Source organism: Armigeres subalbatus, chromosome 3 (genome assembly GCF_024139115.2).
Source record: "Armigeres subalbatus isolate Guangzhou_Male chromosome 3, GZ_Asu_2, whole genome shotgun sequence".
Classification (NCBI taxonomy): domain Eukaryota; kingdom Metazoa; phylum Arthropoda; class Insecta; order Diptera; family Culicidae; genus Armigeres; species Armigeres subalbatus.
The window spans coordinates 17918989-17934242 of record NC_085141.1 but is presented as its reverse complement, the minus strand read 5'-3'; the positions used below and the strand labels follow the sequence as shown (position 1 = coordinate 17934242).

Below are 15254 nucleotides of genomic sequence, written 5' to 3'. Positions count from 1 at the left end.
GACTTGTCTACTAATGATCACATGGGGTAGATTTCAACTAGAATTGGAACCCACATCTTATGAAAAAATGTTAATTTAACAATTCCGTGCTAATTACCTCAGAAAACATCACAATTGTGACTGATCGAAAGATTTTAGGCTGGAATAAAAGCATGAGCTTCGGAAGCATCTAAAATTCGTCATTACGAAGCATAAAAGTTATTTTTTTTTGCTTTCATTAGTTAGAGGCGTCAAAAATATGGATTCTTTAGGAAAGTTGACCTTAATTAAATCAAATTATCGACTATATACAAAATATAGGTTTAAATCAGAAAAATGTTGGGCATCGCCGTAGCGTGCGGTTGGCAAGGTTGGCCCCCGCCAAGGGTGCCAGCACTCAGGGGGGTCGAAGTCAAGAATCACGGTCTGCAAAACAGAACAATTTTATAAGTTACTGGACCACTTGACAAACCGACTACAACATCCAAAGTGCTAAGGAGAGGATATTTTGAGTAATCTACAAAATCAAAGAATATTTACAATGATATGGAAATGCTGATATCATCTTCCAAACTTGGACGTACATGTTCATGATAGAATTAGAGGCGAAAGTATAGAATTGATAGTTCCGTTAGGATACGGCAGACATGAAGAATGTTTTTATAGAAGTCGATTTGAAAGCGAGCGGAGGGCAATATTTGTGATGGCACATATCACACGACCTTCCTTCTGCCAACTCCCGTATGAAGGGGGCTATTCGGCAGTATCGATATTTTCCCGAAAAAGGCCCATTCCTAGCCTGATGACGACTGATAAGAAAATTATTTTGAGCTTTTTAGTGGAATGTTTTCACCTGTCATAAGACGAGTTTATACAATCCCATTGAATTCCACCACTTAATTGTATCTTGACAGATACGTATTTCGACCTCAACGGTAAGGCCGTCTTCAGTGTCTCGTACTTGACTCGACTCGACTAAGTCGAGTCAAGTACGAGACACTGAAGACGGCCTTACCGTTGAGGTCGAAATACGTATCTGTCAAGATACAATTAAGTGGTGGAATTCAATGGGATTGTATAAACTCGTCTTATGACAGCTGATGACGACTGACAACTTGTTCTTCTCGGAGGCATGCCTCCAACGTTACCCGGATTAAATGGCAACCGAACAATGCAACGATCATTGAATACTCGACATGGACAAACGGACACAACGGACTTACGACAAGACGAACTGGCAACGACAACAATAACGAATAATGGAGCTCGGATTCCTTCGCTATCTCTTCCGGCGTTCCACAAGGAAGTCACCTAGGTCCACTCATATTTGTGCTTTTTGTAAATGATCTTTGCACCACAATTAGATCCCCGAAAGCGATGTTCGCTGATGACTTGAAATTCTTTCGAGTTGTGTCATCATTGGTAGAATGCTGTGCTCTCCAAGCTGACGTCGACGCATTGGTAAACTGGTGCACGCTAAATGGAATGGAAATCAACGTTAAAAAATGCAATGTGATATCGTTCAGTAGATCGAGAAGTCCGTCTGTCTTCGATTATAATATGTCTGCCGCCAGTATCACTAGAGTCAGCACCGTCAAGGACCTTGGCGTCCAGCTAGATTCCAGGCTCAACTTCAATTTGCACATAACTACAACAACCGCCAAGGCGTATGCAATGCTTGAATTTATAAAACGAAACGCTCAGGAGTTTGAAGATATATACTGCTTGAAATATCTCTACTGTGCCCTGGTCCGCAGTACACTGGAATACGCTATCCTCGTGTGGGCTCCATATCATGTGGTGCAGAGTAATCGGATCGAGCGAATTCAACGAAATTTCATTCGATTTGTCCGCTTCGTCGACTCCCGTTAAATGACCCCGTCCGCCTTCCACAATATGAGCATCGCTGTGGATTAATTCATCTGTCATCTCTGGCTAGCAGGAGAATCCTTCTTCAACGGTTGTTCGTGTTCGATATCCTGTCTCATAACATTGACTGTCCGACGCTGCTGAGTAATGTCAACATCAACGTTCCAGCGAGATCAACCCGCCATAGGTCATTGCGCGCGGCAAACCTAACCTCACTATTTTGACAGGTACTGGTCCTGTTGTTTACGTCTCGGACTTAGAATTTTTTTGATCCAAATTAAATCTGCATATTTTACGATGTTGAAGACATTCCGTACATTCCGCATTTAAATATTGGTAATTATCGATAAGTTTAGGTAATTACCGAGCAGAAAATCCAAAGAATGATAGAAGTATCTCAAAATTAAAATAAAGTCGTCTGTAAACAACAGGACCAGTACCTGTCAAAAGTCGTGTGTGACGTCACTGTGCAATGGAGTATACAGATTTCCTACGTCTTCCAGCACACCGCACCGTTTTTGGACAAAATAACCCGTTTGATATTTGTTGTCGACGTTTCAATGAAGTGTATGTTTATTTTAATTATAATATGACCAAGTGTGTGTTTAAAAGTAGTATAACTAGTTAGTAGTATCTGTCTGTACGATTAGTTCGAAGACAAGTAATAAATAAATAAATAAATATCTAAAAATAGATTCTGTGTGGATTCTGTACAGCAGAATACCATAGTAGATCACGACACAGTAGCGGTTAAGGACACAGAGTGCCTATACCAAATAAATATATGAATAAAAAAAAACTTTCTGTTTGTTTATTTATTTATTTATTTTATCTGACTTATTGTTAAAACTATAAGATTTTTTTTACAATTTTTGTTTTTATTACCATCTAATGGTACATGTTTTATAACAACCTCTGTTATAAAAAAATGCTGTAACAGAATAACAAGTTTTGATTAGAGAGCCCTTCTCCCGGCACTTTTTGTTGTCCTGGGATTCTGGATAAAAATGTTTCATATCCCGGGATCCCGAGATTTTTCCGTAATTTCTATATCAAGACAAAATTTTCAAAACGACTTATCTGCTTTTGTAAACAAAGATTCAAACGGCGATTTGACGAATCTGATAGCACTCCCACGCAAACCAACACTATCAAATGAGATTCTCACGTCCGAATGTGTGAGTGGCGATAAAAGGAAAACAAACACTCCTAGATGGTGCTACTCAGCAAAGTTTGGGTAAAAATGAGTATATTTCCATATATGTTTTGACTCCTTCGCAATCATTGTGATGACTCGATCAATTTTGAGGTTATGAGCAGAAGGAAAACAAACATGTATTTACACATGCCGAATTGCACATCAGTGTGCGAGCGTTAAACGTCACTCATCTCTATAGGTAGGTGAAGGTTTTCGCTACCTGTTGATGGTGTTGGTTTGCGTGGGAGAGCTATCAGATTCGTCAAATCGTCGTTTGAATCTTTGTTTACAAAAGCAGATAAGTCGTTTTGAAAATTTTGTCTTGATATATAAAAACGAGATTGCGTTTCCTTTGAGGCACTATAACTCATGAACGGGTTGACCGATTTGCATGATTTATGTATAGTTCGATTCGCTCATAAATGCTAAAAAAATAATCAAAATGCGAAAAGTTGATGAAAAGTTAAGAAATTTTAAATAATGTAAATAAATCAATCTAAATTCCGGTGCACAAATATTTGACATTTGAAAGCAAAAGTGCCGATCCCGAGCAACGCAGGGTCCAAGCTGCTAGCATTGGAACAAATCCTGATCACGATGCCAAAACGTAATATGGAAATCGAACTAGCAAATGCGTGGATTTAGCGCGGATATGAGCTCCATCTGGATTCAAATTCATTTAATAGATAAACAAAATCATTAAAGCTTACAAAGTAGCTTATAGGTGATTCATGTTTATATTAACATCTTTGTCAAATAAAACATTTTAGCAGCGTAATATTGCTGAGAACAAAATTCATATTTGAAGTCCATTTATGAACTTTTGTTATATTGTGTTCAAGCTTAAATGAAAGCTCAATGAAATATTTGATGTTGCTTATATAGAAATTGAATGTATGGATAGATTTCAAAACGTTGCTTGTAGTCAAAGGCCACATATCAATAAACAATGTTTTAAATTTAACATTCTTACAATTTTTCTGAAGCATTTGCAGCTACGTGTGCACGTAAAATGTACCTGAAAATTCAGGTGGAAACAACGTTTAGATTATTTGGAGTGTAGTAATGGTTGTATTTAACATTACTAAGAATATTCAGGCATTTCTTTATATATTTTCCTTTCTTGAAACAATTTGTTTGGCACAGATTAACAATCATTTTGCAAATAAGTATTTTCCTCTGCAATAGACAAATGCAGACAAATGCTATTATTACTTTAATCGGAAGGTAGCGTTCGCTTTTTAGAACAGAACCTTTACAGAACAAAACGAACCTTTACTGTTGTCAGAAGTCGATTTGATTATTTTGGCGCGTTTCCAATGATTCCCAGATTTTGGAGTATATTTTTGCGACGCTTTAAAAAAGGACTACAGTTTTGTGACAATTTCAGGCAAACGTGGAATTAGTTTCTAGATGTTAAGGAATTCTGTCGCTTTTTTGCTGAAATTCGTACTTACCGCTGAAAAAATCACAAAAATAAGTCACATCGGAGCTTTGAAATCAAGTCCAGCCAGGAGCATTTACCCTTTTTGGTTTCTTAAAGTTATATATTTTTTGTACTTTTCCCGTTAGTTAATCCCGTTTTTTTGTCCCGTGATGGACTCTCTTGTTTTGATATAAGTCTGTTACCATCTACTGGTCGTGAAGAATAAAACATGTGGACCTAGCGTCCCATGCAAGCAATATAGGAATTTAATTAGCTTTTTTCTACTTAATAAGAAATTTAAGGAACTGCTTAAAGTGTCGTTTTAATAAGTGTCCAGAATTGGGAGGTACCCGGCGCTGGGAGATTGTTTACTCAAATAACTGAGTAAACATACTTATTATATCAAGTGAGTTTGGTCACCTTCAGGTAGCCAACCCGGAACCGGTTCCAGCAGGATTGATGCCATTCGATAACTTAAAGTTCGTGATTTTTCTCTTAGGAGCAATTGAAACTCATGTCGTTTACTGCCAGAGTGCCAAGTGATTTTGGTCAACTTCATATGGTCAACATGTTTCAAAGCGACGAGATTCTGTTCGGATATGCTTCGAAAACTACAGATCATCATCATAATCTTAGAAATTTGTCGAGCGTCAGCTCTTTTTTATGGTTCTTTATAATTATTAACCACAATCCTTGTAAAAGATTCCTCTAGGGAACGAGTAAGATGGATCATTTCCTTCTTTTTCTTCTTCTTTTTATAGGCATTACATCCCCACACTGGGACAGAGCCGCCTCGCAGCTTAGTGTTCATTAAGCACTTCTACAGTTTTTAACTGCGAGGTTTCTTAGCGCGGCACGGAAAGTGACCGCTGCAAGATTTTTTTTACAGCGGTTTGTCTACCTAGGCGCCTACTTGCTATGGTATAAATTTCACGAAGTTTCGTGCAGCGTGTCAAAAATTATTCCAGATGGAAGCCGAAAGGAGAGAAAAAAGTCTGCACACCCACGTTGATAATCCTGCTCATCGACGATGGAACCTACGTCAAAATGGATTTCGGGCAGCTTCCTAGCCAAAAATTCTACATTGTGACGGCACGAGGAGTAGTTCCTGCGAAGTTTAAGTTTGATTTTTGGACAAACTTGCAAAAAAAACGGATGATTATGGCAAGGGATATGCAGCTGTGGGGCAAAGACCTAAGTGTTTGTGACGAATAAGACGATGGACTCGAAGCTGTACAAGGAGGAATGTCTCAAAAAACCGCGGTCGACCTTCCATAAAGCCCATAAAGGTCCCGTGAAGTTTTGGCCAGATTTGGCGAGTTGCCAGTACAGCCGGGAAGTCATCCAGTGGTACCGGGATAATAAAGAAGATTTCTTCGATAAAAACATAAATCCACGCAACTGCCCACAGCTCCGGCCCATCGAGACATTTTGGGCAATAATGAAGCGGAAGCTTAAGAAAAGTGTAAAAAGTGGAAAAACAGCTCGGGACGCGACTCAGATGACCAAAATGTTGAACAAATGTGCCAAGGAAGTTGACTCCGGAGGTCTGCAACTTCTGATGTGAGGAATAAAGAAGAAGGTGCGAATTTTCACTAAAAACAAGAAAAAATTATTTGCATCAATAATTTTTCCTTAAAGTACAGTGAATTACTCTTGTTTTGATGTATTAACCTTCTTTGTACGTCAATCCGAGATACAGATGATTTTATCATTCCGGATTCTAAATGGACATAGCTTTAATCAAAACAAGCCGTTCGGTTGCTTTCTCTTCATGATTTCCCATCAAATAAATAAGGGGGTCAAACGCAAAGGGATGTAAGTTACGAAAACTGGTTGGGTGCAAAGTTTTTCAATATTTTTTGTTCCGTACAAATAGCACAAAAAAAAACTAATTTTTAAAGAATTTTTTTTTATATCGAGAACCATTTTCACCGGGTTACTGTCCGACATTCTGGCTACGTGCCCGGCCCATCGCAGTCGTCCGATTTTCGCGGTGTGAACGATGGATGGTTCTCCCAACAGCTGATGCAATTCGTGGTTCATTCGCCTCCTCCACGTACCGTCCGCCATCTGCACCCCACCATAGATGGTACGCAGCACTTTCCTTTCGAAAACTCCAAGTGCGCGTTGGTCCTCCACGAGCATCGTCCAGGTCTCGTGTCCGTAGAGGACTACCGGTCTAATTAGCGTTTTGTAGATTGTCAGTTTGGTACGGCGGCGAACTCTATTCGATCGGAGCGTCTTGCGGAGTCCAAAGTACGTACGATTTCCAGGCACAATGCGTCTCCGAATTTCTCTGCTGGTGTCATTTTCGGCAGTCACCAGTGAGCCCAAGTACACAAATTCTTCTACCACCTCGATTTCGTCACCACCGATGCCAACTCGCGGTGGGTGGCTCACATTGTCTTCTCTTGAACCTCTTCCTATCATGTACTTCGTCTTCGACGTGTTGATGACTAGTCCGATCCGCTTAGCTTCCCTCTTCATTCTGATGTAGGCTTCCTCCATCTTCTCAAAGTTACGTGCCATAATATCTATGTCGTCGGCGAAACCAAATAGCTGGACGGACTTATTGAAAATTGTACCACTCGTGTTAATCCCTGCTCTTCGTATTACACCTTCCAAAGCGATGTTGAATAGCAAACACGAAAGACCATCACCTTGCCGTAACCCTCTGCGGGTTTCGAAGGGGCTCGAGAATGCCCCTGAAACTCGAACTACGCACATCACCCGATCCATCGTCGCTTTGATCAACCGTGTCAGTTTATCCGGAAAACCGTGTTACAGCTCTCCATGAGTTTCCATCAAATAAATGGTTTCGCATTTGAAATTCATTAGGGCCCATTCTCAAATTAAATAACGCTTTAGGGGTTAGGATGGTGTATGTCTGAGCTATGCGGCCTATACAAATTTTAGAGCCCTTCCATATAAAAAATGTTAGAAAGGTGGGGGTTGAAAACGGTAAATTTTAACGTTATGTAATCTGTCAATGAACCCTTACCGCGATCACACTGTTCACTAGTGGAATTTCAAAGATGCCGCTGGGAGTCCAATAGAAGAAAACATCATATTTCATATCAAAATATGCCATACTGCAGTTCATTTTCCACATTTATCAAATTGACTCCTTACAACTTATATAGTGCCTCTGGGGCATCCGTAAAAGGAAACATATCTCCTGGACTACTGTGGCTGTTTCTTCGAAGACCTTCCCAAGCATCTAATGCTCCTCATTTCGATATGTTACTCAGAGGTTTCTTCAATATAGGCTTGCAGTAGATTGAGTGCACGTGTTTATAAGAAATATGTTGTACAATCCGAATGATCTAGCTTCCCAAAAATGATTCATTCATTTAAAGAAGATCTTTTCTGTATACAGTGTCGATCCGATTTTGTCACTCCCTGATTCAGGGGTAGACACATTTTATCTACCCTCGGTTTTATCACGTTTTCGACCCGATTTTATCACTTCCCGATATTATCACGTTTTCGACCCGATTTTGGCACCCCAACACATTTTGAAAATTTTAGTCGTTCTTTTTATTTTTGAATAATATCGCAAACAAAAATGATTATCATGAAATAACTTTTACCGCCTGTGATTTATTATGAATAACTTCTGAGTACCTGTGAAGCTTTTTCGGTATGCAATATCAAGTACCGTTCATACATTTTGCCTTTCAAAGACATAGACTGATTCATATTTCTGAAATTGAAAACCTTGTTGTAACGTTGAATGTTGTGTGAATGTGTTTATTTAGAAGCTTAGGTTTCTCTGAAAATCCCATCTATTTTAAAATTTGACCCTTATGTGGTATTTATCTGCTCACAATTCCAAATAAAGAAGTTTTTTAAAAGATCAATTTCGTTTACATCCTGACACGGGAATCTAACGCAACGATAATTATGAACATAGTTTCTGGGAAAAAACAGAGAATCAAGTCTCATCGAATAATTTAACTTGTTTTTACACTCATGAATTGGCAAAGCAATGAAGTATGAATTAATTTGCATTTCGTGTAGCTTGTAGCGAAAATGCTTGCAAAAGTAACAAAAATTTGAAAACTTGTAATATCATGATCATGCATGAAAGGGTCTGTTCAAATATTACGTAACGCAATAGGGGGTGGGGGGTTGTTTTATTTTTGTTACGATTTGTTACGCAAAATATGGTGTTCTTCGGAATATTGTTACGCATAACAAATTAATTGCATAGCGCAGCGGTTCTCAACCTGGGGTACATGTACCCCTGGGGGTACCTTCGCCGGGCTCAGGGGGTACCTCGGACAAAAATGCATAATGGCGGATTTTATGCAATTTTAATCAAAACTTACTGATTAAGTTCTGATATATGTATATTTTTTTAATTCAAAATGTTGTATTGTACATAATATGCATGGTGATCAGTAACTCCAAGACAATTGAGTAATTTTTTCTACAATCAGCACAGTGAATTAAGGGCTGTGAATAAAAGATCAAAAGAACAGAACGACGAATGAACAAGTTTTTAAAATCTTCTATGCAGGGCTTGGATGAATGAAGCAATGAAAATGAGAACCGATGCTTCAGAACAAGATATACTCCCCAGAGAGGCAGCTTCATGAGAGAACAGTTGAAGAATGCTTCCTCGTTCCATATGGCACTGCTGTACGAAAAAGTTGGAGAGTGAAATCAAGCAGCCGCTAGTGCAGAGAATAATAAACTCTCTTTCCTCACTTCTACTGAGTTGCGCATTTCTGTTGAAATAAATGTGTAAAAAAGAGGTTTTTAATGCAGGCTCTCTCTTTCTCGCTAATATGGTTTTGTATTTACACAACACTCACTCGCATCTGAAATACTGCCGATGAACGAAGGAAGTATTTTCATTTCACGCTGCCCTACTGAACGATGCCTCCTCGGCACTAGCCAGCTTGTGAAGATGCCACGTCCAAAACTCCCCACTTCCAATGTATAAAACGAATGCCTCTTCCCTTGTTTGTGCAGGAAGCAGCACGTCATCGAGCGAACATCAATCGGTGCACCGAAATTAAGCTCTCACTGTGGGCTAAAAACGAAACATTCGTTCGTTTTTGAAAGAATTTTCCAAGGCCTGCTTCTATGCAATCCACCTGTTCGAAACAAAATGTTGAATGATATGTTAAAGAATATGCTTCTAAACTAAAAATTAGAGTCTACACGTTCGAAAGCTTCCATTTGAGGAAAATGAAGGCTTTTCCGAAAAGCTCAGTTGTTTCGTTGCAAGAGGATTGGAACCATCCTTCTACATTACTCGAAAGCCTCCTTTTAATCAGCCCGGAGGTCTTCTTTCAAGAGGATCGGAGGATTCCGTTTTAAGAAGCCCGGAAGCCTCTTTTCAAAAGTCTCGGTTTCCTTTTAAGAGGTTCGGAATCCTCCTTTCAAGAGGCCCGGAAGCCTCCTTTCAAGAGGCCCGGAAGCCTCCTTTCAAGAGGCCCGGAAGCCTCTTTTCAAGAGGCCCGGAAGCCTCCTTTCAAGAGGCCCGGAAGCCTCCTTTCAAGAGGCCCGGAAGCCTCCTTTCAAGAGGCCCGGAAGCCTCCTTTCAAGAGGCCCGGAAGCCTCCTTTCAAGAGGCCCGGAAGCCTCCTTTCAAGAGGCCAGGAAGCCTCCTTTCAAGAGGCCCGAAGCCTCCTTTCAAGAGGCCCGGAAGCCTCCTTTCAAGAGGCCCGGAAGCCTCCTTTCAAGAGGCCCGGAAGCCTCCTTTCAAGAGGCCCGGAAGCCTCCTTTCAAGAGGCTCGGAAGCCTCCTTTCAAGAGGCCCGGAAGCCTCCTTTCAAGAGGCCCGGATGCCTCCTTTCAAGGGGCCCGGAAGCCTCCTTTCAAGGGGCCCGGAAGCCTCCTTTCAAGAGGCCCGGAAGCCTCCTTTCAATAGGCCCGGAAGCCTCCTTTCAAGGGGCCCGGAAGCCTCCTTTCAAGAGGCCCGGAAGCCTCCTTTCAAGAGGCCCGGAAGCCTCCTTTCAAGAGGCCCGGAAGCCTCCTTTCAAGAGGCCCGGAAGCCTCCTTTCAAGAGGCCCAGAAGCCTCCTTTCAAGAGGCCCGGAAGCCTCCTTTCAAGAGGCCCGGAAGCCTCCTTTCAAGAGGCCCGGAAGCCTCCTTTCAAGAGGCCCGGAAGCCTCCTTTCAAGAGGCCCGGAAGCCTCCTTTCAAGAGGCCCGGAAGCCTCCTTTCAAGAGGGTCGGAAGCCTCCTTTCAAGAGGCCCGGAAGCCTCCTTTCAAGAGGCCCGGAAGCCTCCTTTCAAGAGGCCCGGAAGCCTCCTTTCAAGAGGCCCGGAAGCCTCCTTTCAAGAGGCCCGGAAGCCTCCTTTCAAGAGGCCCGGAAGCCTTCTTTCAAGAGGCCCGGAAGCCTCCTTTCAAGAGGCCTGAAAGCCTCCTTTCAAGAGGCCCGGAAGCCTCCTTTCAAGAGGCCCGGAAGCCTCCTTTCAAAGGCCCGAAGCCTCCTTTCAAAGGCCCGGAAGCCTCCTTTCAAGAGGCCCGGAAGCCTCCTTTCAAGAGGCCCGGAAGCCTCCTTTCAAGAGGCCAGGAAGCCTCCTTTCAAGAGGCCCAGAAGCCTCCTTTCAAGAGGCCCGGAAGCCTCCTTTCAAGAGGCCAGGAAGCCTCCTTTCAAAATGCCTGGAAGCCTTCTTTCAAGAGCGCCGGAAGCCTCCTTTCAATAGGGCCTGAAGCATCCTTTCAAGAGGCCCGGAAGCCTCCTTTCAAGAGGCCCGGAAGCCTCCTTTCAAGAGGCCCGGAAGCCTCCTTTCAAGAGGCCCGGAAGCCTCCTTTCAAGAGGCCCGGAAGCCTCCTTTCAAGAGGCCCGAGAGCCTCCTTTCAAGAGGCCCGGAAGCCTCCTTTCAAGAGGCCCGGAAGCCTCCTTTCAAGAGGCCCGGAAGCCTCCTTTCAAGAGGCCCGGAAGCCTCCTTTCAAGAGGCCCGGAAGCCTCCTTTCAAGAGGCCCGGAAGCCTCCTTTCAAGAGGCCCGGAAGCCTCCTTTCAAGAGGCCCGAAAGCCTCCTTTCAAGAGGCCCGAAATCCTCCTTTCAAGAGGCCCGGAAGCCTCCTTTCAAGAGGCCTGGAAGCCTCCTTTCAAGAGGCCCGGAAGCCTCCTTTCAAGAGGCCCGGAAGCCTCCTTTCAAGAGGCCCGGAAGCCTCCTTTCAAGAGGCCCGGAAGCCTCCTTTCAAGAGGCCAGATTGTTACGAGGGGTGGGGTGTTCTCAAAAACAACGTTTTTTGCGTTACGTAATATTATATAATAAGGCCACATTTTGAAAAAAAAAATGTTTATAAAAAAATCGGTGTAGACGCAGTTTGATATCGATGACCCTGGAGGAATCGGTCTTGCTTGAGGAGCAGGAAATTGTTAAAAACGTATTGTGCTTAATTTATTATACGGCAGCGAATCTCTCTGTAACAAAAACACAATAAAAATTCAGTTAATAAAGAATAACCTATTGAATGAGCCTATTCTTAAAGATCAGATAAAAATACTAATGCTGTTGCATATAAAATATCCGAAGTAATTAGTAAAATAGAAGTTGCCTAACATAACTTTCCATGGTAAATCCCGATTTATGTTTCTGATTACCCTACGCAACTAACAATATTTCCTTTCTGTAGTAATTGTGGATATGCAGAGGTATTCTCTACATTCCCTTCCTTTTCCCAACTGACTGTGAGGACTTGGCCGGTGCCATAATTGATCATTTTTTGAGAGCTGCTGAAACGTGCACTTCGAGAATAGATGGTAAATCCACTATTCACTTGGATCGTAGTGCAATTTGTACCAGTTCTGATCAATCACGGAGTAGCAACCATTGATATGTACAGTCAGACTAAGCCAGTGGTGCTCAGTACTTTGCATGGGCGTTTTTTCCTTAATTTGCTATTCACACAATAAAAATGAGCTTTGACCATATACCGTCGCCTCTCCACATCTCGATATTGAAGGGACCATCGAGATAGGGAGAGATCGAGGAATGGAAAGAAAATTGAAATAAGTAGGAGATCCAAAAAAGCTTGTTGCTATGAAAAACGACAACAAAACAAATTTTATTTCTTATTGTTGATGTGTTTGTTTTTGTCCAGACATGGTCTAGTAGCCTAAAAATTTAAAAATATCGACATAATGAGAGTGAATTCAGAACAAAATATGCTCAGAACACATCGAGATAGAGAGATATCGAGATACGGAGGTTATCGAGATGTAGAATGCCAGAATGTATGTAGTTTGAAACGACCGAGCAAACCATCAACATAGTGAGAAATATCGAGATATAGAACATCGAGATGTAGAGAGTCGACTGTATATCTATCTGCTTAGGGTAATAAAACGGATATTGGTGTTAAATTCACTCCGTGCGGAACTGTCACAGCAAAACAAAGGTGCGGCCCGCGGGCCGCACTGTAATTTTATTTCGATTAAATCGTATGGAGTAACTTTGACACCAATAATCTTTTTAATATCCTCAGTTGATAGATACATTTAAAAGCTTTCGTCCAAGTACTAACTTGTAAGGTGAAAGCTCATTTTTATTGTGTGAAAAGCAAACTAAGGTAAAAATAAACGCCAAAATGCTGAGCACCACTGGTCTAAGCTCCAAGTCCAAGCTAAGCTAAGCTGTAGAAGAAAACTGTCAAAGTCTGTACTAATTACAAAACCCCCTCCCTTCATATATGACCACGCGGTTTCTGGGCGGCCCTAAACATCTTATGGAACATACACACGGTCAAGCAGTTTGACCAACATTGACTCCACCTCTCGTTTATTCAAACATCCATCAAGTTTCACCAACAGCGACACGAACAATCAATTTATTCGACCAACAATATCACACACGAACGACCGAAGCGCCAACTTGAGCACCAACCATCACAAAATATATGGGGGTTTGTGCAACTTCACTACAAATGCTCAAACATGTTCGGCGAACTTTGACTCCACCCCCGACAACTCAAACCAAAATCAAACCGTTTTAATTTTTTCCAACCGAGCCGCCAACTGTCAATACGTTTAAACGACTTCTGAGAGCTTAAAATTTTCTAGGTTTGAATTCTGTACAACACTTAATCCTGACTAAAAATTATCAGGTCAAAAAATCGGGTAACACTCCACCATGCAGTAACAAACATCTTTTTAACTCTAAAAATCTTCAAGAAGCCTTCACAAGCTCTTCGCGAAAATTTGAGTTCATTTCAGTCTTTCCAAGTTTTTATAAATTGTTTGCTCCCTGACTAAACCATTACGATTAAAAGCATAATGTCTATCCTTTTGTCACTTTATCCCAAAGAATAAAACGTCCATTGATGATAAATAGTGCATTAATGTGCTTAGATCGCATTAGTCAGTTTCATTGAATGCTATCATACAAACTTAATTTGAACACTAATTTAGAAACTGTGGTGGTATAAAACTAAATTTTAAATATACCTATGCAATGGAAACAAAACAACCAAATTCGTCGGAGGTGAGTGAATAAGCGATATGTTTAAAGCTTCTTAAGTAAACAAAAAATGCCAAACACTGCGAATGTAACAATATTTTCTACATTTAACTTTTACCTATTTTTTGTATTCTATAGGCGATTCAGCCTCACAAAAATAGGTCACGTCGTAAAAATGTAAAAATTGCATTTTGTAGAATTCTCCATACTAGGTAGAGGTTTTAAGTACAATTGAGATGGTGATAAGTTTTCCCTAAAAAAAGCTCGCTTTTACTAAAAAAGGAATTCTAGATCTCATCAATTTTTTCAAACGTTTTTTAAAAAGGCAGCATTACCGCTTGACATATTGATCTAGGTTTTAATACTTTTTTTTCCTATATTATATTTCTATATTTTATACTTTCTATATTTTTAAACTTTTATTTAGAATTTTTCAAATTTATAATTTGAACTATAATAATAAGAATAATAAATCACAATCTAATAGGTATAGTATTTTATGGAACATTGCTTTCGTTAAACATTTTGCAGCAAATAGTAAGATATTTTGTAAATGAAATTAACTTTCATTAAATTCTCTCATTCATATTATTAAAAAAAATGTTACACAATTATCTTACCTTCCAAATATCTAACTTCTACGAATTTTCCGGCGCTTCTCACTTGTTGGCGTATAAAAATCACTTTGCACGCTGTCGCCTTGTTCTATTCTATCGAATCACATCTCACCATCTACTTCTATTGCGCTAAGAGCCCAACTGAACATCGACAGTCACACCTGGGTATGAAGTATCCTTTCAGCGACCGACAGTAAGACACCATGCGAGACCGCAAAACTTTGCGTCACCGAACCGAACCGTTTCGCCACACAGTTTAAAATGAAATGAATCTCCGGCTCAGACTTAAAAACCAACAAACCAACAGCGACGAACCATCCTCCTTTCGTCCGAGTAGGAGCCGAGGAACAAGCGTAGCAGCAGCCTGCCAGGATATTGTATGCATATCTCTGCTCCCACCTCACTCACTCACTAACATAGCAAGCGCGAGATCCTGTTCTATACAATTGCCTGGATCCGGAGTCGGCAGCGGCGGATTTCCACACCCAACCCACCAACGACGGACGGGAGGAAAATCACACCGGCAAACAAAAAAGGCAGCATGAGCACCACCCCTTCGGTACGGCTCAACAGTTTGGATATTATTGTCATGTTGCCATCAACCGCTGCATCAACGGCGGCAAGGCGTGCATAGAGAGAAGCATGTCATCATCATCACCATCATCATCAGCATCACAATCATCGTCGTTATCCTCATCCTGACAAAAACCATCTGATTTTCGGCGAGTGAAGTGCGG

General features: G+C 41.2%; 1 protein-coding gene across 1 annotated transcript in view; it reads right to left on the bottom strand.

Moving 5' to 3' along the window:
- LOC134219543 (uncharacterized) overlaps nt 1–14760 on the bottom strand; it is a 54608-nt gene extending 39848 nt beyond the window's left edge. The window contains exon 1 of the mRNA XM_062698289.1: nt 14521–14760. The gene's annotated coding sequence lies outside the window, so the exon portion shown is untranslated. The remainder of the gene's footprint in view (nt 1–14520) is intronic.
- Nucleotides 14761–15254: the final 494 nt, after the last annotated feature.